Here is a 24,141-nt window from a genome sequence, read left to right on the forward strand (position 1 = left end):
TCCCTCCCCCCGTCTCCCTGACAGGTCCCACTGTGTGTCGTTTCCCTGCCTGTGTCCATGTGTTCTCATTGTTCAGCTACCCCTTTTAAGTGAGAACATGTGGTGTTTGGTTTTCTGTTCCTGTGTTAGTTTGCTGAGGCTAATGGTTTCCAGCTCCATCCATGTCCCTGCAAAGGACATGATCTTGCTCCTTTTTTTGGCTACATAGTATTCCATGGTATATATGTACCACATTTTCTGTATCCAGTCTGTTATTGATGGCCATTTGGGTTGATTCGTTGTCTTTGGTATTGTGAATAGGGCAGCAGTGAACATACACATGCATATATATTTATAATAGTATGATTTATATTCCTTTGGATATATACCCAGTAATGGGATTACTGGGTCAAATGGTATTCCTGCTTCTAGGTCCTTGAGGAATCACCACATTGTCTTCCACAATGGTTGAACTAACTTACACTCCCACCAACAGTTTGAAAGCGATCAAACTCCACAGCCTCGGCAGCATCTGTTGTTTCGTGACTTTTTAAAAATCGCCATTCTGACTGTTGTGAGATAGTACCTCACAGTGGTTTTGACTTTCATTTCTCTAATGATCAGTGATGTTGAGCTTTTTTTTTTCCCCTATGTTTGTTGGCCGCATAAATGTCTTCTTTTGAAAAGTGTCTGTTCATGTTCTTTGCCCACTTTTTAATGGGGTTGTTTGTTTTGTCTTGTAAATTTGTTTAAGTTCCTTGTAGATTCTGGATATTAGACCTTTGTCACATGGATAGATTGCAAAAATTTCCACCCTCTCTATAGGTCGTCTGTTCACTCTGATGATAGTTTCTTTTGCTGTGCAGAAGCTCTTTAGTTTCATTAGATCTCCTTTGTCAATTTTTGCTTTTGTTGCAATTGCTTTTGATGTTTTTGTCATGAAGTCTTTGCCCGTGCCTATGTCCTGAGTGGTATTGCCCAGATTTTCTTCTAGGATTTTTATAGTTTTGGGTTTTACATTTAAGTCTTTAATCCATCTTGAGTTAATTTTTATATAAAGTGTAAGGAAGGGGTCCGTTTTCAATTTACTACATATGGCTAGCCAGTTCTCCAAGCACCATTTATTGAATAGGGAATCCTTACCTCATTGCTTCTTTCTGTCAGGTTTGTCAAGGGTCAGATGGCTGTAGATGTGCGGTCTTATTTATGAGATCTCTATTCTGTTCCATTGGTCTATATGTCTGTTTTTCTATCGGTACCATGCCGTTTCACTGTCAAGTGCTGGAAAAAGAACAAAAGGAACTGTCTCTCATTGTCGGTGGAAATATAAAATGGCCCAGACACTCTGAAAAACAATTTGGCAGTTTTGCGTGAAGTTTTTTTGTGTTTTTTTTTTTTGTGTGTTTTTTTTTTTTTTTTTTTGGAGACAGAGTCTCGCTCTGTCGCCCAGGCAGTGGCCAGATCTCAGCTCACTGCAAGCTCCGCCTCCCGGAGCTTTAGGAATTCTTTTCTATTTCTGTGAATAGAAATAGTATCAAAATAGGTATTTTGATAGGGATTGCATTGAACCTGTAGATTGCTTTGGGTATTATGGACATTTTAACAATATTGATCCTTTCAATCCATGAGCATGGAATATTTTTCCATTTTTTGGTGTCCTCTTCAATTTTCTTCATCAGTGTTTTATAGTCTTCATTATAGAGATCCTTCACTTCTTTGGCTAAGTTAAGTCCTAGGTACTTAATTTTATGTGTGGCTATTTTAAATGAGATTACTTTTTAATTTTGTTTTTCAGGTAGTTCACTGTTGCCAGATAGAAATGCTACTGATTTCTGTATGTTGATTTTGTACCCTGCAACTTTACTGAATTGGTTGATCAGTTATTAGTAATTTTCTTGTGGAGTCTTTTGTTTTTTCCAAATATAAGACCATATCATCAGCAAACAAGGACAATTTGACTTCTTCATTTCCAATTTGAATGCCCTTTATGTCTTTGTCTTGTCTGATTGCTCTAGCTAGGACTCCCAGTACTATGCTGAACAACAGTGGTGACAGTGGGCATCCTTGTCGTATTCCAGTTCTTCGAGGAAAGGCTTTCAGTTTTTCCACATTCAATATGATACTAGTTGTCAGTCTGTTGTATATGGCTTTTATTATGTTGAGGTGTGTTCCTTCTATATCCAGTTTGTTGAGGGTTTTATCAGGAAGTGATGTTAAATTTTTTATCAAATGCTTTTTCAGCATCGATTGAAATGATCATATGGCTTTTATCCTTCGTTCTATTGATTTGATGTAACACATTGATTGATGTGTGTATGTAGCACCATCCTCGCAACCCAGGGATAAATCCCACTTGGTCATGATGCATGATTGTTCTAATGTATTGTTGAATTGGGCTTGCTAGTATTTGGTGGAGGATTTTTTTCCATCAATATGCATCAGAGACAATGGCCTGTAGTTTTCTTTTTCTTTCATTCTTTTTTTTTTTTCTAATGTTTCTTTGTCTGGTTTTGGTATCAGGGTAATACTGGCCTGGTAAAATGAGTTTGGCAGTACTCTGTCCTTTACTTTTTGGAAGAGTTTGAGTAGGATTGGTATCAGTTCTTCTTTAAGTGTTTGGTAGCATTCAGCAGTGAAGCCATTGGGTCCCAGGCTTCTCTTTACTGGGAGATTTTTTCATATGGCTTTGATCTCGTTACTTGTTATTGGTCTGTTCTGGTTTTGAATTTCTTCCTGATTCAATCTTGGTAGGCTGTTTGTATCTAGGAATTTGTCCATCTCTTCTAGGTTTTCCAATTTATTGACGTATAGTTGTTCATAGTAGTAGCCACTAATGATCCTTTGAATTTTTGCAGTATCAGTTGCAATGTCTCCTTTTTCATTTCTAATTTTATTTGCGTGTATCTTCTTTCACTTTTTCTTAGTTAGTCTGGCTAAAGGTTTGTCTCGTTTGTTTAACTTTTCGCAAAATCAACTTTCTGTTTCAGTGATTGTTCAGTGTATTGTTTTCTTCGGTTCAATTTCATTTATTTCTGCTCTCCCCTTTATTATTTCTTTTCTTCCACTGATACTGGGTTTGGTTTTCTCTTTCTTTTCTAGTTCTTTGAGAGGCATCATTAGATTGTTTATTTGAAAAATTTCCTCTTTTTTGATGTAGGCATTTATAGCGATAAACTTCCCTCTGAGTACTGCTTTTGCTGTATCCCAGAGGTTTTGGTATGTTGTGTTTCCATTGCCATTCGTTTCAGTTTCCTTCTTAATTTCTGGATTGACCCACTGGTCATTCAGAAGTGTATTGTTTAATTTCCATGTACTTGTACAGTTTCCAAAATTCCTCTTGCTATTGATTTCTAGTCTTATTCTATTGTGATCAGAGAAGATGCTTGATATTATTTTAGGGTTTTGGAATGTTTTACCACTTGTTTTGTGACCTAAGGTATGGTCTGTCCTTGAGAATGATCCACGTGCTGGGGGAAAGAATGTGTTATCTGCATCTGTTGGATGAAACGTTCTGTACATATCTGTTAGATCCATTTGGTCTACAGTGAAGATTCAGTCTGAGGTTTCTTTGTTGATTTTCTGTCTGGAAGATCTGTCTAATGCTGAAAGTGGGGTGTTGAAGTCTCCAGCTGTTACCGTGTCAGGGCCCATGTCTCTCTTTAGCTCGAATAATATTTCCTTCATGTATCTGGGTGCTCCAGTGTTGGGTGCATATATATTTAAAATTAAGTTACATCCTCTTGGTGAATCAACCCGTTTATCATTACATAGTGACGTTCTTTTTCTTTTCTTATAGTTTTTGTCTTGAAATCTGTTTTGTATGATGTAAGTATAGCGGCTCCTGCTCTTTTTGGCTTCCGTTGGCATGGGGTATCTTTTTCCATCCCTTTATTTTTAGTCTATGTATGCTTTATAGGTGAAGTGTGTTTCTTCTAGGCAGCAGATCAATGACCCTTTTTTCTTCACCCATTCAGCCAGTCTGTGACTTTCGATGGGAGAGTTTTTCCAATTTGCATCCAGTGTTTCGGCTGACATGTAAGGATGTAGTCCTGCCGTTTTATTATTTGTTTTCTGGTTGTTTTGTGGTCTTTTCTTCATTCTTTCTTTCCTTCTTGTCTTCCTTTAGTGAAAATGGTTTTCTCTGGTGATAAGATTTAGTTTCTTGCTTTTTATTTTTTGTGTATCCATTGTCTTTTTTTTTTTTTTGGTTTGAGGTTACCATGAGGCTCACTAATGTTATCTTATAACCTGTTATTTTAACCTGATAGCCACTGAACACTATTTGCACAAACAAACAAACATAAAGCAAGCAAGCAAAAAGAAACTCTGTGCCTTAACTTCATCCCCCCACGTTTTAATATTTTGTTGTTTCTATTTATATATCATTGCATTGACAATGTCTCAAAAAGTTGTTGCTCTAGTTATTATTTTTTATTGGTTCATCGTTTAGTCTTTCTACTTAGGGTAAGAGAAGTTTGTACACCACAGTTACTGTGTTACTGTGTTCTGTGTTCTTCTGTGTCCTTACTATTACCAGTGACTTTTGTACCTTCGGGTGATAATTTATCGCACATTAACATCCTTTTCTTTCTGATTGAAGTAATCCCCTTAGCATTTCTTGTAGGATAGGTCTGGTGTTGATGAAATCTCTCAGGTATTGTTTGTCTGGGAAGGTCTTTATTCCTCCTTCATGTTTGAAGGATATCTTCTAGGGTATATACTATTGTAGGATAAAAGCGTTTTTTGTTTTTTGGTTTTTTTTTCCTCCCCTTCAACATTTTAAATATGTCATACCACCCTCTCCTGGCCTGTAAGGTTTCCACTGAAAAGTCCGCTGCCAGACATTTGGAGCGTGATTGTAAATGATTTGTTTCTTTTCTCTTGCTGCTTTTAGCATCCTTCTTTATCCTTGATCTTTGGGAGCTTGATTATTAAATGCCTTGAGGTAGTCTTCTTTGGATTAAATCTGCTTGGTGTTCTATAACCTTCTTGTACTTGGATATTGATATCTTTCTCTAAGTTTGGGACGTTCTCTGTAATTATCCCTTTGAATAAACTTTATACTCCTATCTCTTTCTCTCCCTCCTCTTTAAGCCTAGTAACTCTTAGCTTTCCCCCTTCAAGGTTGTTTTCTAGGTCCTGTAAGCATGCTTCATTTCTGTGTATTTTTTTCTTTTGTCTCCTCTGTGTATTTTCAAATAGCCTGTCTGCAGGCTCACTAATTCTTTCTTTCTGCTTGATCAGTTCTGCTCTTGAAGGACTCTGATACATTCTTCAGTATGCCAGTTGCGTTTCTCAGCTCCAAAATTTCTGCTTGATTCTTTTAGATTATTTCAGTCTCTTTGTTAAATGCATCCGACAGAATTCTGAATTCCTACTCTGCATTATCCAGAATTTCTTTGACTTTCCTCAACACAGTTGTTTTGAATTCCCTGTCTGAAAGGTCACATACCTCTGTTTCTCCAAGATTGGTTCCTGGTAGCTTATTTAGCTTATTTGGTGAGGTCATATTTTCCTGGATGGTTGTGATGCTAATATTTTTTTCTTCAGTTTCTGAGCATGTGAACAGTTAGGTATTAATTGTGGTCTTTACTGTCTGGGCTTATTCGTAGCCGTCCTTTGTCAGAAGGCTTTTCAAATATTTGAAAGGACCTGGGTGTTTGGGTCTAAGCTGTGTCTGCTTTAGGGGTCACCCCAAGCTCAGTAACACTGTGGTTCTTGCAGACTCATAGAGGTACTACCTTGATGCTCTTGGGCAAGGTCCGGGAGAATTCTCTAGATTACCAAGCAGAGACTCTTGTTCCCTTTCCTTACTTTCTCCCAAACATACAGAGTCTCTCTCTCTCTCTCTCTCTTTCTCTGTTCTGAGCCACCTAAAGCTGAGGGTGGAATGACACAAGCACCCCTGCAGCCACCACTATGCGTCCACCACTACTATGACTGCACTGGGTCAGACCCAAAGCCAGCACAGCACCGGGTCTCCCCCAAGGCCTGTTGTGATTACTCCTTGGCTACTGCCTTTGTTTGCTCAAGGCCCTGGGGCTCTACAATAAGCAAGTGGCAAAGCCAGCTAGGACTGTGTATTTCCCTTCATTGGAGAGAGGTCCACCAAGCCCCAGGTGGGTCCAGAAGTGCCATCTGGGAATCAGGGACTAGCATCAAAAACCTTAGAAGGCTACCTGTGGTTCTAAGTATTGTGGCTGAGCTGTCACTCAAACCACAGGACGCAGTCTTTCCCACTCTTTGCTCCCCTTCCCAAAGGCAGAAGAGCCTCACCCTGTAGCCACCGCCACCCTAGGCCCCAAGGAGTACTGGCAGACTACTGCCAATGTTCCCTTAAGGCTCAAGGTCTTGTAAGTCAACTGTCGTGAATGCTGCCTGGCCTGGAACTCACCCTTCAGGGCAGTGGGCTCCCCTGTGGCTCAGGACAGGTCCAGAAATGCAGTCCAAGAGTCCAGTCCTGGAACTGGGGACTCCAAGGGTCTGCTTGATGCTCTACCCCACTATGACCATACTGGTAGCTAAGATGCAAGACAACATCCCCTTTACTTTTCCCTCTGCTTTTCTCAAACTGAAGGAGTTTTGCCCCATAGCCACCACTGCTGGTTATGTACCAAGTCTCACCTGAAGCCAACAAGTCTCAGAGGTTCACCCAAGGCCCTCAGTGTAGTGCCTGGGCATCATTGCTGGTTATTCAGGTCCCAGGGTCTCTTCAGTTTGCAGGTGGTGAGTGCTGCCAGGACTAGGTCCTTTCCTCCAAGGCAGTGGGTTCCCTTCTGGCCCAGGGCATGTCTAGGAATGTCGTCTGGTAGCTAGCTCCTGGAACAAGGGCCACGTGACTCTGACTGGTGCCCTATCTTGCTGTGGCTGGGCTGGTATCCCAGATGGAAGACACAGTCTTCACCACTCTTTTCTTTCTCCCCTCCTCAAGTGGAAGGAAAGGGTCTCTTTTTGAGCCACAAGGTTTGCAGCCTGGGGTTAGGGGACGGGTGATGGCAGCACTCCCTTGGCTGCCCCAGCTGGTATCTCAGTATGTCGTGTGACACCCCCCCCCCACCTCCGGTCCACTGTCTCTGGGCCTAATTCAACACTAGGACTCACCTAAGACTTGCAGTTTTATGGCCTAGTCTGCCTTTCCAATTTACTTGGAGACACAGAGTGCTGTAGCCTGCCATGGTGAGGTTTGTGGGAACTCAGGTTCTGATCACTGGGATCAGTGATTCCCCTCTGGCTAGGGCTGCTTTAAATGCTCCCTCTGTGAGTGGGCATCAGCTGAGTTTGGTCCGGTTTACCTCTCTGCTCTAACAGGATAGCACTGAGGTAATTGCCTCACAAATGCTGTGGTCTCCCTCCCCCTGCACCCAGAGATGCTCTCCACACCACGCTGCTGTGGCCAGGGGTGGGAGAGGAGTGGCATTGGTAATTCAGGGCTATTTTTTGGTTCTCAGGGAGAATGCTTCCAGGTTTTGACCTTTCAGTAGGATGTTGGCTGTGGGTTTGTCCTAGATGACGCTTATTATTTTGAGGTATGCTCCACTGATGCCCAGTTTGTCGAGGGTTTTTGACATGAAGGGATGTTGAATTTTGTTGAAAACCTCTTCTGCATCTATTGAGATGACATGTGGTTTTTGTTTTTAGTTCCGTTTATGTGATGAATCACATTTAGTGATTTGCACATGTCGAACCAACCTTGCATCCCAGGAATAGGGCCTACTTGATCATGATGGATTCGTTTTTTTGAGGTACTGCTGGATTCAATCTGCTGGTATTTTGTTGAGGATTTTTGCATCTAGGTTCATCAGGAATATTGGCCTGAAGTGTTCTATTTTCATTGTGTCTCCATCAGGTTTGGGAATCAGAATGATGCTGGCCTCGTAGAATGAGTTAGAGAGGAGTCCCAGTTCCTCGATTTTTTGTAATCGTTTCATTAGGGATTGGTTACAGCTCTTCTTTCTATGTCTGATAGAATTGGACTGTGAATCCGTCTGGTCCAGGCCTTTGTCTGGTTGGTGGGTCTTTTTTATTACTGATTCAATTTTGAAACTCGTTATTGGTCTGTTCAGAGATTCAGTTTCATCCTGGTTGAATCTTGGGAGGTTGTATGGTTCCAGGAATTTATCTATTTTTTCTAGGTTTTCTAGATTATGTGCGTACAAGTGTTCATGATAGTCGCTGAGGATTTTTTTGTTGTTGCTGTATTTCTGTGGGGTCCGCAGTAATGTCACCTTTGTCATTTCTGATTGTGTTTTATTTGAGCCCTCTCTCCCTTTCTTTTCTTTACCTTGTTTGTCTAGCTAGCAGTTTGTCGAGCTTATTTATTTTTTCAAAGGACCAACTTCTGGTTTCTTTGACCTTGTGTAGGGTGGTTCACGTCTCAACTTCTTTCAGTTCAGCTCTAATATTGGTTATTTCTTTTCTTCTGCTAGCTCTGGGGTCACTTTGCTCCTGTTTCTCTAGTTCCTCTAGGTGCGATGTTAGATTGCTAATGTAAGATCTGTCTGACTTTTTCATGTGGGCACTTAGCACCATAAAGTTTCCTCTTAACACCGTTTTAGCTGTGCCCCCAGAGATTCTGATACGTTGTACCTTTGTTTTCAATAGCCTCGAAGAATTTCTTTGAATTCTGCCTAAATTTTGCTCTTTACCCAAAAGTCATTCAGGAGCAGGTTGTCTAATTTCCATACAATTGTTTGGTTTTGAGACATCTTCTTGGTATTAATCTCTATTTTCATTGCACTGTGGTCCGAGAGTATGGCTGGTATGATTTCAGGGTTGTTTTTGAATTTTTTGAGAATTGCTTTACGGCCGAACATGTAGTCAACCTTATAATATAATTGTTTGGTTTTGAAAGATCTATATATAATTGTTTGCCTCTGACAGATCTTCTTGTTACGGATGTCTGTTTTTACTGCACTGTGGTCTGAGAGTGTGGCTGGTATGATTCCGGGTTTGTTTCTGAATTTTTTGAGAATTGCTTTATGGCTGAGCATGTGGTCGACCTTAGAGTATGTGCCCTGTGCAGATGAGAAGAATGTATATTGTGTTGTTGTTCCGTGTGATGTTCTGTGGATATCTGTTAGGTCCATTTTGTCAAGTGTTGAGTTTATGTCCCGAATATCTTTGTTAGTTTTCTGCCCCAGTGATCTAGCACTGTCAGTGGGGTGTTGAAACCTCCCACTATGATTGTGCGGTTATTTAAGTTTTTTTGTAGGTCTCTAAGTGATTGTTTTGTGAATCTGGGTGCTCCAGTGTTGGGTGCACATATATTAAGGATAGTTAAGTCTTCTTGTTGAATTGAACCCTTTATCGTTATGCACTGCCCTTCTTTGTCCTTTCTGATCATTGTGGGTTTAAAGTCTGTTTCGTCTGAAATAAGAACAGCAACCCCTGCTCTTTTCTGTTTTCCGTTTGCTTGATAGATCCTTCTCCATCCCTTTACTTTGAGCCTGTGATGGGTGTCATTGCGTGTGAGATGGGTCTCTTAAAGACAGCATGCAGTTGGGTCTTGCTTCCTTATCCAACTTGCCACTCCCTGCCTTTTAAGTGGGGCGTTTAGCCCATTTACATTCAAGGTTAATATTGATAGGTGAGGATTTGATCCTGTCACTGTGCCGTTAGCTGGTTGTTATGTAGACGTGATTATATAGTTGCTTGGTAGTGCCAGTGGGCTGTGTACTTAAGTGTGTTTCTGTGGTGACAGGCAACGCTCTTTTGTTTCCATGTTTAGCAGTCCCTTAAGGACCTCTGGTAATGCAGATCTGGGGTTAATGAGTTCCCTTAGCATTTGCTTGTCTGAAAAGGATTTTATTTCTGCTTTTCTTATGAAGCCTAGTGTGGCTGGATATGAAATTCCCAGTTGGAATTTCTTTTCTTTAAGGATGCTGAATATTGGCTCCCAATCTCTTCTGACTTGTAGGAGTTCTGCTGAAAGATTCACTGTTAGCCTGATGGGGCTCCCTTTGTATGTGACCTGCCCCTTCTCTCTGGCTACTTTTAGTAGTTTCCCTTTCACCTTGACCTTGGAGAATCTTATGACTACGCATCTTGGGGGATGGTCGTCTTCTGTAGTATCTCACCGGGGTTCTCTGACTCTCCTGAATTTGCCTCTCTAACCTGTCTAGCGAGGTTGGGGAAATGTCTGTGGACAATATCCTCAAATACGTTTTCCAAGTTGCTTGCTCTCTCCCTCTCTTTGTGGGACGCCAGTGAGTCATAGGTTTGGCCTCTTCACATAATCTCATATTTCTCAGAGGTTTTGTTCATTTTTGTTAATTCTTTTTTTTCCTTGTTTTTGTCTGATTGGTTTGATTCAAACAACTGGGCATCAGGATCTGAGATGATTTCCTCAGCTTGTTCTAGCCTGCTGTTAATATTTCTGAGTGTGTTATGAAATTCTTGTAGTGAGTTTTTTAGCTCAAGGAGGTCAGTTTGGTTCTTTCTTAAAATGGCCATTTAATCTTTCACCTCTTGTATTGTTTTATGGGATTCCTTAGATTCCTTGGCTGCCATGTCAACTTTCTCGTGAATCTCAATGATCTTTGTTGGCATCCAGATTCTAAATTTTATGTCTGTCATTTCAACCACATAGGTCTGGTTAAGAACCATTACTGCACAGCTAGTGTGGCCATTTGGAGACAAGAAGACACTCTGGCTTTTAGCATCAACAGAGTTCTTGGGCTGGTTCTTCCTCATCTGTGTGGGCTAACATTCCTTTAATGTTTGAAGTTGCTGCCCTGTGGATGGGCCTTTTTGCTTTTATATTCTTTGATGACCTTGAGGGTTTGATGTGGTATAAGTCAATTTAGTCAGCTGGCTTCATTTGTGGATGATTACTGGGAGCCAAGCCACAGCTCAGTGCTCCTGGGCTGCATGCTCTACCCCTGGGGGGCTGGGACGTGTCCACGGTTTTTTCTCTGGACTCTCAGGGTTTACTACCTGCCCTTCTGGAGGGGCTGAGGTGTTCCCATTCCACTGGCAACAGCACTCTGATGGGATGTGCCAGCCAAAGTACTTCCATGGAGCAGCGGTAGGGCAGCAAGGACCCCGGAATGCATGGGCTCACCAGTGAAGCAGTGCAGGAAGGCTATGGGTGAGAGTGCATCGGTGGAGGAGGGATGCGGGAGGGTGCACTTGTCTGCAGGGGCCCGCCTGCAGAAGATCCCTAACTGTTAGGCAGCATCTGCCAGTGAAAGAGCTACGGTGGTGGCTGCTGGCAAATGCCTCATCTGGGAAGCTGAGGCTGTGCTGCAAGTGGGTGCGGCCAGGGAGGGACGCTGGGATAGGCCAGCAGACAGCGGGACACTCAGATCAGACTGGCCGGATCCCGTGTCCAAGATTTCCCTGCTGTGTCCAGGTCCAGCAGCCAGCAAACACTAAAGCCACAGAGAGGAGTATGGTGAGGCTTGGGGTTGGGTGCCCATGGCCACGCTTCAGTGCCGCTGTTCCCATGCTAAACCCTCTGGACTCCATGCAGGCAAGAATTCTGTCTCTGCCAACTCTCCCGGCAATTCTCCCTGCAATCTCAAATGTCTGTGGGGGTCGTGGGGTCTCCTGCAACTCGGATTCCAGAGGTCCAGGGCGAGAATGAGCCACTCTATGCTTGTTTTACTCGCCCCTTCCCCAGGAGTCACTCAGGCCCAAAAATGAGTCCTGGTCCTCAGCAACCTGATGCAGGGTTCCCAGCTTCCTCCCCTTTCAGCTCAGGGTCTGTGTCCTTCCTCCATCCACTATCAATGCCTTCTTTCCAAAGATCTGTTTGGAATGTGCTGGTCTTCTTGATGATCCGGTCTCTTATTGGGAGGAGTTCTTCCTGTCTGCATCTAGTCCGCCTTCTTTGCCCCAAAGCCTTCAGTAATTTTTAAATCTGAGAATGTGTTAATTTCCCCTTCCATTTTTGAAGGATGGTTTTGCTGGATGTGTAATTCCTGATTGACAGGTTTCTCCTTTTTTAGAACTTTGAATATATCGTCCACTGCTCGAGGACTACATATCTCTTATGAGATACAATCTCCTTACTAGTTATAGTAAGCAGTTATCAGTAATAGGAATTGTCAGTAATCAAAACTTTCCAACAAAGTCAAGTCTTGGGCCAGGTGGCTTCATTGGTGAATTCTACCAAACATTTAAAGAAGAATTACCACCATTCCTTCTAAATCCCTTCCAAAAAATTGAAGGAGAGGGAACACTTCCTAACTCATTACATAAGGCCAATGTTACCATGATACCAAAGTCTGCCAAAGCCACAACAAGAAGGCTACAAAGCAATATCCCTTATGAATACCGATGTTCAGAATCCCGGATAAAACGCTAGCAGGCAGAACCCTGCAGCATACTGAAAGGGTTACACACCATGACTGAATGGGAATAATTGCTGAAATGCAAAGATGAGTCAACACATGAAAATAAATCCATACACTATTATAACAGACTGATGATAAAAGACCACATCTCCATGTCAACTGATGCAGAAGAAAGCACCTAACAAAATCCAACGTGGTTTTATAATAAAAAGCCTCAACAGATTAGGAAGACAAGGATACTCTTCTCTTAAGAGTATAAATCGTGTATGGAAATACCTATAGCTAACGTCATACTCAACGGAAAAGACTGAAAGGTTTTCCCCTAAGATCGGGAACAGGACAAGGATGCCTGCTTTTGCCACTTCTAACTCAATGTACTATCGAAGGCTCTAGACAGAGTAATTAGGCAAGGGTAAGAAATAAAAGGCATCTAAGATGGAAAAGAAGTTATCCCCTGTCACAGACGACATGATGTTCTATGTAGAAAACCCTAGAGATTACACACACACACACAAAAAGCTGCTAGAGCTAATAAATTAATTTGTCAAAGTTGCAAGATCGAAAATCAATACACCATAACCAGTTGCATTTGTGTACGTTGACAATCAACAGTCCAAAAATAATTAAGAAAATAATTACATTTACAGTAGCACGAAAGAATAGAATACTCAGGAGTAGACGTAATCAGCATTTACCCTGAGCACTACAACACTTTGCTTGAAGAAATTAAAGAGGACATAAATAAGTGGAAAGACGTCCTGTGTTCATGGGTTGTGGTTACTTTTGCGAAAAAGTCTTTCCTGCTCAGAGGACATAAACTTAGTCACTCTCATAATTGTTCTAATATTTTTAAAAACTTCAATAGTTTGGGGGCATACAGGTGGATTTTGGTTAGGTGGATAAGTTCTTTAGTGGTGATTCCTGAGATTCTGGTGCACCCGTAACCTGAGCAGTGTACACTGTACCCAACGTATAGTCTTCTTTTATCCCTCACCCTCCTTCCACTTTTCCCTCCTAGTCCCCGAAGTCCATCATGTCATTCCTATGCCTTTGCACCCTCATGGGTTAGCTCCCACTTACAAGTGAGAGCATACGATATTAGGATTTCCATTCCTGAGTTACTTCACTTACAATAATGGCTTCCAGCTCCATCCAAGTTGCTGCAGAGGCCATTATTTCGTTCTGCTTTATGGCTGAGTAGTGTTCTGTGGTGTATATATGCCACATCTTCTTTATCCACTTGTTGATTGATGGGCAATAAGGTTGTTTCCATATTTTTGCAGTTGTGAAATACGCTGCTGTAAACATGCATGTGCTTGAGTCTTTTTTCATATAATGACTTGTTTTCTTTTGGGTAGATACCCAGTAGTAGGATTGCTGGATCGAATGGTAGTTTTACTTTTAGTTCTCTAAGGAATCTCCATACCGTTTTCCAGAATGGTTGTACTAGTTTGCATTCCCACCAGCAGTGTAAAAGTGTTCCCTTTTCACCACATCCACTCCAACATCTATTATTTTTTGACTTTTTAATTATGGTCATTCTTGCAGGAGTAAGGTGGTATCTCATCGTGGTTTTAATGAGCATTTCCCTGATAATTAGTGATGGTGAGCATTTATTTTCATAATGTTTGTTGGCTGATTGTATATCTTTTTTTTTTTTTTTTTTTTTTTTTTGAGAATTGTCTATTCATGTCCTTTGCCCACTTTTGGATGGGAGTTTTCTTTTTTCTTGCCGATTTTTGTTAAGTTTCTTGTAGATTCTGGATATTAGTCCTTTGTTGGATGCATGGTTTGTGAATATTTTCTCCCACTCTGTGAGTTGTCTGTTTACTCTTCTGAGTATTTCTTTTGCTGTGCAGAAGCTTTTTAGTTTAATTAGGTCCCACTTGCTTATTTTTGTTTTTGTTGCATTTGCTTTTGGGTTCTTAGGAATGAATTCATTACCTAAGCCAGTGTCTACAGGAGGTTTTCGATGGTATCTTCTAGAATTTTTGTGGTTTCAGGTCTTAGATTTAAGTCTCTGATCTATCTTGAGAGTTGATTTTTGTAATAAGGTGAGAGATGAGGATCCAGTTTCATTCTTCTATATGTGGCTTGCCAGTTTTACCAGCACCATTTATTGAATAGGGTGTCCTTTCTTCACTTTATGTTTTTGTATGCTTTGTCAAAGATCGGTTGGCTGTAAGTATTTGGCCTCATTCCTGAGTTCTTTATTCTGCTCCATTGGTCTACCTGCGTATTTTTATGCCAGTACCATGCTGCTTTGGTAACTATAGCCTTGTAGTGTAATTTGAAGCCGGATAATGTGATGCCTCCTGATTTGTTCTTTTTGCTTAGTATTGTGTTGGTTATGCAGGCTCTCTTTTGGTTCCACATGAGTTTTAGAATTTATTTTTTTCTAATTCTGTGAAGAATGATCATGGTACTTTGATGGGAATTGCACTGAATTTGTAGATTGCTTTGGGCAGTATGGTCATTTTCACCATATTGATTCAACCCATCGATGAGCATGGGATGTGTTTCCATTTGTTTGTGTCATCGATGATTTCTTTCAGCAGTGTTTTGTAGTTTTTCATTTAGATATCTTTAACCTCCTTCTTTTTCCACTAAGGTATTTTTTCTTTTATAATTTCTGGAATTTATATTTGTGTATGGAGTGAGATACCAATCTCCTCTCTAAAAAATGGGTATAACCAATGGATTCAGCACTATATATTGAATAGCCTGTCTTTTCTTCAGCTAGCCTTCAGTGGCAAACCTCTCGTGCCAAGTTTTCCTATATTTAATGGACTCTCTATCCTATCAATTATATTGGCCTAGTTGTCATATGAGTGAACTATCTTACTATCTTAATTATTAAAACTTGCTATCTTGTAAGTGATGTCCCCTCCGGTCCCCTCTACTTTGTTCTACATATTCTTGGATATTATGTGCCCTTGGTCCTTCAGTACACATTCTGGAGTCATAGAGTCTATTGTTCCATAGAAAGCTGTGTTGGATTTTTTATTGGAATCACGTCAAATACACAGATTAAGTGGAGAAAACTGTCATCTTTATCATACGGGTTCTTCCATGAGCATGCTTTATATCTGCCTAATTTGGAGTTGATAGTTCTCGATAACATTTGATAATTTTCTCATTTAAAGTCTTAAGCATCTTTGTTAGACTTATTTCTGTGTACCTTACTATTTTGTGGCAGTTATAACTGGTGCTCATTGAAGAGTTGTTTTTCCTCTAAGTGGTTGTTGCTGATTTATAGGAATACAATTGACTTTCTTCTTAGCTGCAATTAATGCCGAGAGTTTGTTGATTATCTCAGGTTTTTCCATACAGGTAAATAATATATTGTCTGTATAGATATGATCGTTTGGTTTTTTTTTTAATTCCAATCATTATATCTTTTATATCTTTTGTTTATTGCACTGGCTAGAGCCACCACTGTTGAGCACAAATGACAATATTGAGCAATCTTGTCCTGTTCTTGATTTTTAAGGATAATCCATGTTAATCTTCACCAGTGTGCACAAATGTTGGTGCAGATTATTTTGTAGATATGCATTTTTCCATCTGTTTTTTTCCGGTTTGGTAAGAGTTGTGTTTTGGTTTGTTTTTGTGTATTCCATGAACAGGCACTGGATTGTATTAAATGATTTTACCCTGTCTATTAAAATGGTAGCCCAATCTTGTTTCTTTCCATTAATGTGATGATTTGCATTAACATTCCTTTCTAATGTTAAAGCATTTTTACACTGCTGTGATAAACCAAACTTGTTCTGGTTTATTATCATTTCTGTGCATCACTTGAGTCTGCAGTATTTAATTTAGCATTTAGCTTGAATTATACATTTCCTTTCTCCTGTTATACTTATCTCATTTTAGAGTCAAGATTATCCTCATAAAATATACTTGGGAGTGTATGCTGTTATCTCAGTCTTTGGTAAAGTTTGTATGAACTTGGAATTATCTACTCCTTGAGGTTTTTTTTTTTTTTTTTTAAACTAAAGATCTATTATTTTTAATGTCAACTTTTATTTTTAGATAGAATGGTTACACATACAGGTTTGTTACATGGGGATATTGTGTGATGCTGAGGTTTGGGGTGCAGATCCCATCACTCAGGTAGTGAGCATAGTATCCAATAAATAGGGTTTCAACCCATATCTGCTCCCTGCTCCTTCTAGTAGTCCACAGTAATTTCTTTAATGATTGTTAAGTCTAGTCAAGTTTTCTATTTCTTCTATAGTTAGTTTAGGCAGGATATGTTTATCTTTCAAAATTTCTACATTGTCTAGGCCTTCATTTATATCAGTATGAAATTGTTTTTGGTATTATCTTTATTGTTTATGTCTAATCATATTCTGCTTTTTAATTTTTAATATTGTTCCTTTGTGTTCTCTCTCTCTTTTCTCGTGCCCACTGCTCTCCATCTTTCTCTCTTCACCAATATTGCCAATGTTGGCTATTTTGTCAGTCTTTTCAGAAACCGACTTTTGGTTTGGTTGATTTTGTTGATTCTCTCTAGTGTACTTTTCTTTTCTCTTTCTTGCTTTCTATATATAGGTGTGTGTATATATATATGTGTGTGTATATATGTGTGTGTGTGTATGTGTGTGTGTGTATACATACATATATATATATATAGTTTTTTGTTTGTTTGTTTGTTTGAGACAGAGTCTCACTCTGTCACCCAGGCTGGAGTGCGGTGGCGCCATCTCGGCTCACTACCGCCTCCCTGGTTCAAGCGATTCTCCTGCCTCAGTCTCTTGAGTAGCTGGGATTACAGGCACGTGACACCACGCCCAGCTAATTTTTGTATTTTTAGTAGAGTCGGAGTTTCACCATGTTGGTCAGCCTGGTCTCGAACTCCTGACCCCATGATCTGCCTGCCTCAGCCTCCCAAAGTGCTGAGATTACCATGCCCGGCCTCTATTGTACTTTTCTTTTATTCTTCATTGCTTTCTCTCCTCATATTATTTTTTCTTTTCTTTTTTTTTTTTTTTTTTTGGTTTTCTTTTGCTCTTCTTTCAAACATGGGTATGACTCTACGCAGCTGCACTCAGGGGTGGCCTTTAAAGACAGTGGAGAGAAAAGTATCTCCTCAGTGGGAAGGACTTCATGTGGTACACTTGGTAGTCCACTTTGTGTGGAAAGAGAAATTGCTGGAGGTTAGAATGTATGTTGACTCATAGCTTGTAAGGAGAAAAAATGGAGGCCCAGGGATAGGAAGCCTGAGAAGACATACATGGTTGGAAATATGGGAGTGAGCTTGCAGTGTGAAAATTTTTATATCACAAGCTCACACTCAATGGACAGCATCCAGCATCAAAAAGGCTTTGAACAACCAAGAAGACAGAATGACTCGGTCAGCTGATGTCACTTAGCCTCTCTTAACTGCTACCTCATTTCTGTTAGGATGTGAACGTGCACAAAGCGTCAGACAGATTATATGTCTGGGCCTAACAAGATGGGTCTTTGCATTTCATAGGCAAATCTAGCTATGCTGCTGTTCAATGTCCAAACTTCCAGCAGCAGAAATTAGTGTTGAGTGTCAAATATGCGAGTGCATTGAAGAGATTTGGACTCTTCGTTGTGGAATGGCCAATGATCCTTTTGAGAGAAATACAGACATTTTCCATGCCTTTATTTGCCTTCACTTTCATCTAAGATCTTACAGAATGTTTGACCCGCTGTGATGGGATCCCCTTAGAATATCCCAGCAGATCAGGAGACCGAATTTACAGCAATGGCCTGTGGAAACAGACCCATGAACATGAGAGCCGATGGTTGTATGACCTTTTGTGCCAAGCAGAAGCTGCTTCCCTAATAGGACATCGGAACGGACTGCAGAAGGAGGCAAAATTTTAATATCATTGGGAGTCATCGTCTGAACTCAGTATACACCTGGAGTGAAGGACATTTGAAGAGCTCTGTGTCCTCAGAAATAAAATAAATAAAATAAAATAATAAAATAAAAATGGATGTGGAAAATAAGAAGTGCAAGCAGGAGTGCCCCAACTTGCCATCACTCCAGTTGACCCAGTTGGGGAAATTTATACAGCTGTACCGGGAACAATGGGTTCTGCTGTGTCAGAAGCCCTGGTCCTCAAAGAAGGATCACTTTCATTAATTGTCATTGATGAGACAAGAGTCTCACTGAATTAAAAGCTACAAATTCCACCTGAGCCCCTTTTATCCTCTCTATGCCCATCAACTAACCGACAGAGAGAGGAGTCAGTGTCCTGACAGGGGTAATGGAATCTGGTCATTGGGAAAAGTGGAGATGTTATTACACGTTGGAATCAAGGAGAAATGTATTTAGCTTCTATGCAATCCACTCAGTGCTTCTTGGTACTCCCCAGGGTTGTCAATAAAAGTACAAGGGAGCAATCCAGACTTGAGAAAGGCAGGGTGACAAGGGATGAAGGTCCAGACAATGCCACCTATAAGCCATTAAGACCATCATACTTAGAAGCTGAAGGTGAAGGGAATCTAGAATGGATGGTGAACGGAGTTAAGTACCTATTTGGCCACAGGACTAGCTGCAGCAGTCTGGTGCGGGCTAGAGTGTGTTCTGGTAACCATCTTCTTCTCAGTTTTCCTTAGTAATGCAGACTCACTGGATCCTGGAGAAGCCCCTCCCCGGGTGCATATGGAGAAGTGGATCCAATCAGTGCAAAGGTAGACTGTGACAGGCACAGAGACATACTTACTAGATCCCCGTGAACTCAAGTAAAGTCTTGTTGCCCCACTTGCTGGCACGGATATCAGCAGATAGCCTTCAGCTGTCACTATTTTCAGGGATAACCCGCTGCTGAAGAGAGCTGTCTTGCCCCAGGTTGGGTCCTTCCTGTGGTATTCCACAACCAGTGACCGATGTAGGTGGGGTATAAATGCCAGCCACTTGGGCCCAGTGCCAGCCAACTCTGGTTCAGCATTTTTTAGCTCCACAACTCCCCATGGGGTTCCCGAAAGCTGTCACTGGGCCTGCACTTGCAGACTGACTTTTCCCTTAGTGTGATCCTACTTTCTTCCTCTTCCTCTCCTGCTGCAGATGTTGGCTCCAGGGAAGTCCCTAGTAAACATCTAACCTACGAAGCTCCACCCCACTGCTTCCTGTGAACAAACTTGGGACACTCTCCAGCTTTCCTGAATAAGGATTTGCATAATTACCTGGTTTGACTACTGCTGTGTCATCAGCATCTAGGATGGCACCTGGGACACAGTAGATCCTTAATAATTATCGGTTGAATGGAAATATAAAATGGTATAACTACCTTGAAGAACAGTTTGGCAGTTTCTTAAAAAGCTGAACTTACACCCATCATACTTTCTAACCATCTTACTCCAAGACAATTAACCAAGAGAAATGAAAACATATATCTACCCAAAGACTTATACATGAATTTTCATAAAAGCCTTACTAATAATAGCCCATACCTGGAAACAACTGAAATATTCATCATATTATTTGGTGACTGGAAAACACTTGTGGTGTACTGCTTGGTGATTAAAAAGGAAAAAAGTAACACGGTACATACACTCAACAACATAGATAAATTTCCAAATAACTGTGCCTAATGAAATAATCCAGAAGAACAAAAAAGAAACAAACTGTAGGATTCCATTTATATAAAGCTCGGGAACATGCAACCTGATTTACAGTAACAGAAAGCAAATCAATGATAGTCTGGAGATCGTGGAAAGGCTGAGGGACAGAGTGGGGAGGAAGTAACAAGGGACATGAGCAACTTTAGGTAGAGATGAATTTACTCATTACCTTTTAGTGATTGTGACTCCATGGATGTACACGTGTGTCAAAACTTATCAAATTGTGCAATCTAAATGTAAGTGTATACAGTTTATTGCTTGCCAGTTACATATAAATAAAACTGTTGAACTAATTGTTGTTTGAATAAACGAATGAGCTTGTAAAACTCATAACCTAGGACAATCATTTCTCAGATTTCCTACTCAAACGCATAATCATCTGTTTCATATTTCAGAGTCCAGGAACCAGGCCCCTGAGTGTTCACTCTCTAAGGTTTCTAGGAATGGGCGTAAAAGACATGACTACTCTCTCCAGACCCATTCTTTATATGAAAGACCCAACAGCCTTGGTCAAGTTCCAAACCTTAATAAAAGTGGTGCTTAAGTAAATGCTTTTCAGACAAGCAGCCCTGATCTGGCCAAAACTAGATAGCAATAAACACAGCTGATTTTTCATGGATAAATAAATAAATAAACAAATAGGTTGGCTGACATTGTTGGCTCAGCCAGGAACCAAAGTTCCAGCTCAAGAAGTCGGTTGAAAAGATACTTGGTCCTTGGGCTCAAAGACCTATGGTAGGAAGCTCTGAGTAGGATGTGAGAAAAATCAATGTGACAGTGAAAAACAATTATTATATACAACTCTTTTATATTCTAAAGAAGGGGGTTAAGAATAAAGGTCCTTGATGTGCTGATCAGGGTGATGAGTCTGAGGATTCAGTCATCAGAACCTCACAGGGATAAATGGCTCCACAGAGAAAAGAGATTTGAAGGGAATGAGACTGTTCAGGAAGAACAGGAGCTGATGCCCATCCATCTCATGAGGGTATGAGGAAGAGAGGCAAGATTGTCTAACGCAGACTGTTTGGTGACATTTCACTGGGACATGTGCCATTGAATCTCCCCCGTTTGTCCCCATGAAGACGTCTATAAATGCACATTGAAAGTTTTGGTAATCAGATTTATCATTGGTTTGGGAGTCGGAGGTGAATTTCAGCATCTACTGTCAAAGCAGGGCAAGAGCAAAGGTGGCTCTTGGCGCCCTAATAATACTTTGCTTCAGTAAGTTAGCTGCAGTCATTGCAAATTATGTCAGCGGAAGTCGAGTGGTTAAACATGAGCTTTACTTCAGAGATATGGAACAATTCTGAAAGAGAAGAAAAAAGAGAAGATCCAAACTTGCCACAGCTACATGCAGCAGGTTCTCAGTCCTCTTTAGAGTGGTTTAGCTGTTTAAAAACATTGGGTGGGTTCTGGCACGTGCCTAGTGTTTTCCACTCTTACCCTGTTTATGCACCTCTGTCCTGCTTCTTTGATCACCTGCCCACCAGTCCTGAGATTCTCCCAACATGGATGACTTCTCAGTCATACAGAAGAGAATATTAGAGAAGGTCTAGATCGTTATGTTCTCATTTGGCAGTTTAATTGTTAAAAGGAACATTCACCAATATACTCCCACCTCGACACCCACAGAATGTAAAAATAAACCATTGTAGGATGTGGTACAGTGGCTCTTACAGGGTCTTCTAGAGAAGAATGAGGATGTGAAGAAAACTGGGGTTCATATTGAGCCTGGGGTGGAAATCCTGGCTGTTCAGCATGTTGGAAAGTGTAGGGGTGATTGCTCTCCCTATGATGCCTTCCTTGAATATTCCAGGAATTATCCACATTTTCTAGTCTCTGACCATATTTAGCACCTCTAATACCAGAGTTCTGAAGTTTGTTTCTTGCTGAATTAGTTTCTGTGGTCTTCTACGGACTTACGACTTATTCGTCTGTTTTCTAGCTTATAAAATTTTGCTAACATAGTTGTCTTGGTCTGGTGTCGTTGTCTGATACCTTCTGATTTTTTTGTCCTGCTTTGCACCCCCCATCCCCGGACTTCGTTATTAGGAGTTTTCTGGTGGGAGCATAAAAAGCATTTGCACTCAGTATTCCTGAAGTGATCAGAAGTAGATTGATAGATTCTCTAATGTTCCAGTACCCTTTCATTCCTGGAACGAACCCTTTTTTAATAGACATACACTAGTTAAGTTTAGTAATAATTAATTTAGAAGTTTTGCATCTATAATTATATATGTGATAATTTTTACTGCTCATACTGTCCTTTTTGAACTTGTAGTGTCTAATTTTACCAGCTTCATGGTAGAGACTTTAAAAATAATCTCATTGACTTTACTGACAAATGTCTTATTATGTCTGAAACATAATGGATCTAGAACCTAAAAAAAAAATAGTTAATAAAATGCACTCAAATGGATGGAAAGTAGGATACTCTTTTACAGTTTTTAAAAATTGAGGCATCTACTGAGTCGTATAGTGGCCCCTGCCAAATTCCTGTCCCCCCTGAACCTGTAAATGTGGCCGTATTTGGAAATAGTGTTTTTTCAGACACAGTCACATTAAGATGAGATCATATTGAACTAGGGTAGGCCCTAACTCCAATATGACTGCTGTCCCTATAAATAGAGGTAAATTTGGACAAGGAGACACAGACACATAGGGGAGTCGCGTGGAGACACAGACGGAGACTGGAGTAAGGCATTACAAACCAAGGAGTGCCAAGGACTACCAGCATCTACCAGGAACTAGGAGAGCTAAGAAAGGCTTCTTCCCTCAGATGGAGCATGGCCCTCCTGACATCTTGATTTGTACTTCTAGCCCCCAGAACTGTGTGAGAATAAATTTATCTTGCTTTTAGCTACCCAATTTGGGTATTTTGTTATGGCAGCCCTAAGAAACTAATGCAGATTTTAGTGCTAAGACGTGGGTTGTTCCTGTCACAAATGTCTAAAAATACGGAAGTGGCTTTGTAATTGGATAATGACTAGAGGCTGGAAGACTTGAGGCACATGATATGAAAACCCTAGGTTGCCTCAAAGAGACTGTTGGTAGAAATATGAATGCTAAAGGTGATTCTTGTGAGAGCTCCAGAAGGAAGTGAGAAGAGTTGTAAAAAGTGTTTATCATCTTAGAGAACACATATATCATTATGAACAGAATCATGCTAGAAATATGAATATTGAAACTGCTTACTATGCGGTCTGAGATGGAAATTAGACACATGTTAATGAACACTGGGGGAAAAGTGACCCTTGTAATAGAGTGTCAGAAAACTTGACTGAATTGTGCGGAAAGCAGGTCTTGTAAGTGATGAACTTGGATATGTAGCTAGCTAGGAGATTTCCATGCAAACTCTGGAAGGCGTGGCCTTGTCTCTTTATACTAAAATGTGAGAGGCAGGAACTGTTAAGCCAAAAGGAACCATGCTTGATGATTTGGAAAATTCACAGTCTACCCAGATAGTGCACTATGGAAACAGGGCGAAAGGTGTGGCTGAACAGCCATTTGCTCATGAGACTAGGCATGTGGACCCAACCAACCGTCTTGGCATAAGCCAGGAAACGAGATAGGGTAATCCAGGAAGGACCCACACAGAGCCTACATATCTAGTTGTGTGGATTCCTTTGGCATCCACAAAAACCTGGCAAAGATTTTGAGAGTTTTATACTAGCAGAAATGCTGCCAGCCTGGACTGAAATGGCCGGAGATGGGACAAAAATGAAAGAAGCATGTCTCTGAAGGCAGAAACATGGAAGACCAGACCAGAAATGGCATTGTCATTACCCTGGAGGGCTAGATGGACTGAGTCCCTGACCCAGAAAGCCAGGAAGATGGGGCTGCCTCCCTGGAGGGTCCCAAAATTTGGGGCTGCCTCCCTGAAGGGCCCATGGGGCAGAAGATTGAACCATGGAAGTTTACTCTCGGCCTGAATCTTAATGGACTTTTTTCCTGCTGGGTTGTGAACTTGCCCCAGAGCGACAATCCCTTTAATCTTTCCACCGTCTCCCTTTTGTGAAGGGGACGTCTAACCTACGTCCGTCCCACCGTAGTATTCTAGAAGTAGATAACTTGTTTTCTAGCTTCATAGGCCTGCAGACAGAGAGGAACATTGCCCCAGGGTGGACCTTACCCAAAGTCTACTCGGTAAGATCCTGACAATTTTAGATGAGATTTTGGATTTAGGGTTAATGCTGGAATAGGTGAAGATCTGGGGGATTTGGAGATGGGGTGACTATATTTTACTCACGGTAAG

The 24,141-nt window shown here is 40.9% G+C and overlaps 1 protein-coding gene across 2 annotated transcripts in view; it reads left to right on the forward strand.

Moving 5' to 3' along the window:
- The window catches only part of LOC126945992 (nuclear RNA export factor 2), a 71,397-nt gene that overhangs the window by 18,351 nt on the left and 28,905 nt on the right, over positions 1–24,141 (forward strand). The window lies entirely within an intron of this gene.

This window comes from Macaca thibetana, chromosome X, assembly GCF_024542745.1.
Source record: "Macaca thibetana thibetana isolate TM-01 chromosome X, ASM2454274v1, whole genome shotgun sequence".
Classification (NCBI taxonomy): Eukaryota; Metazoa; Chordata; class Mammalia; order Primates; family Cercopithecidae; genus Macaca; species Macaca thibetana.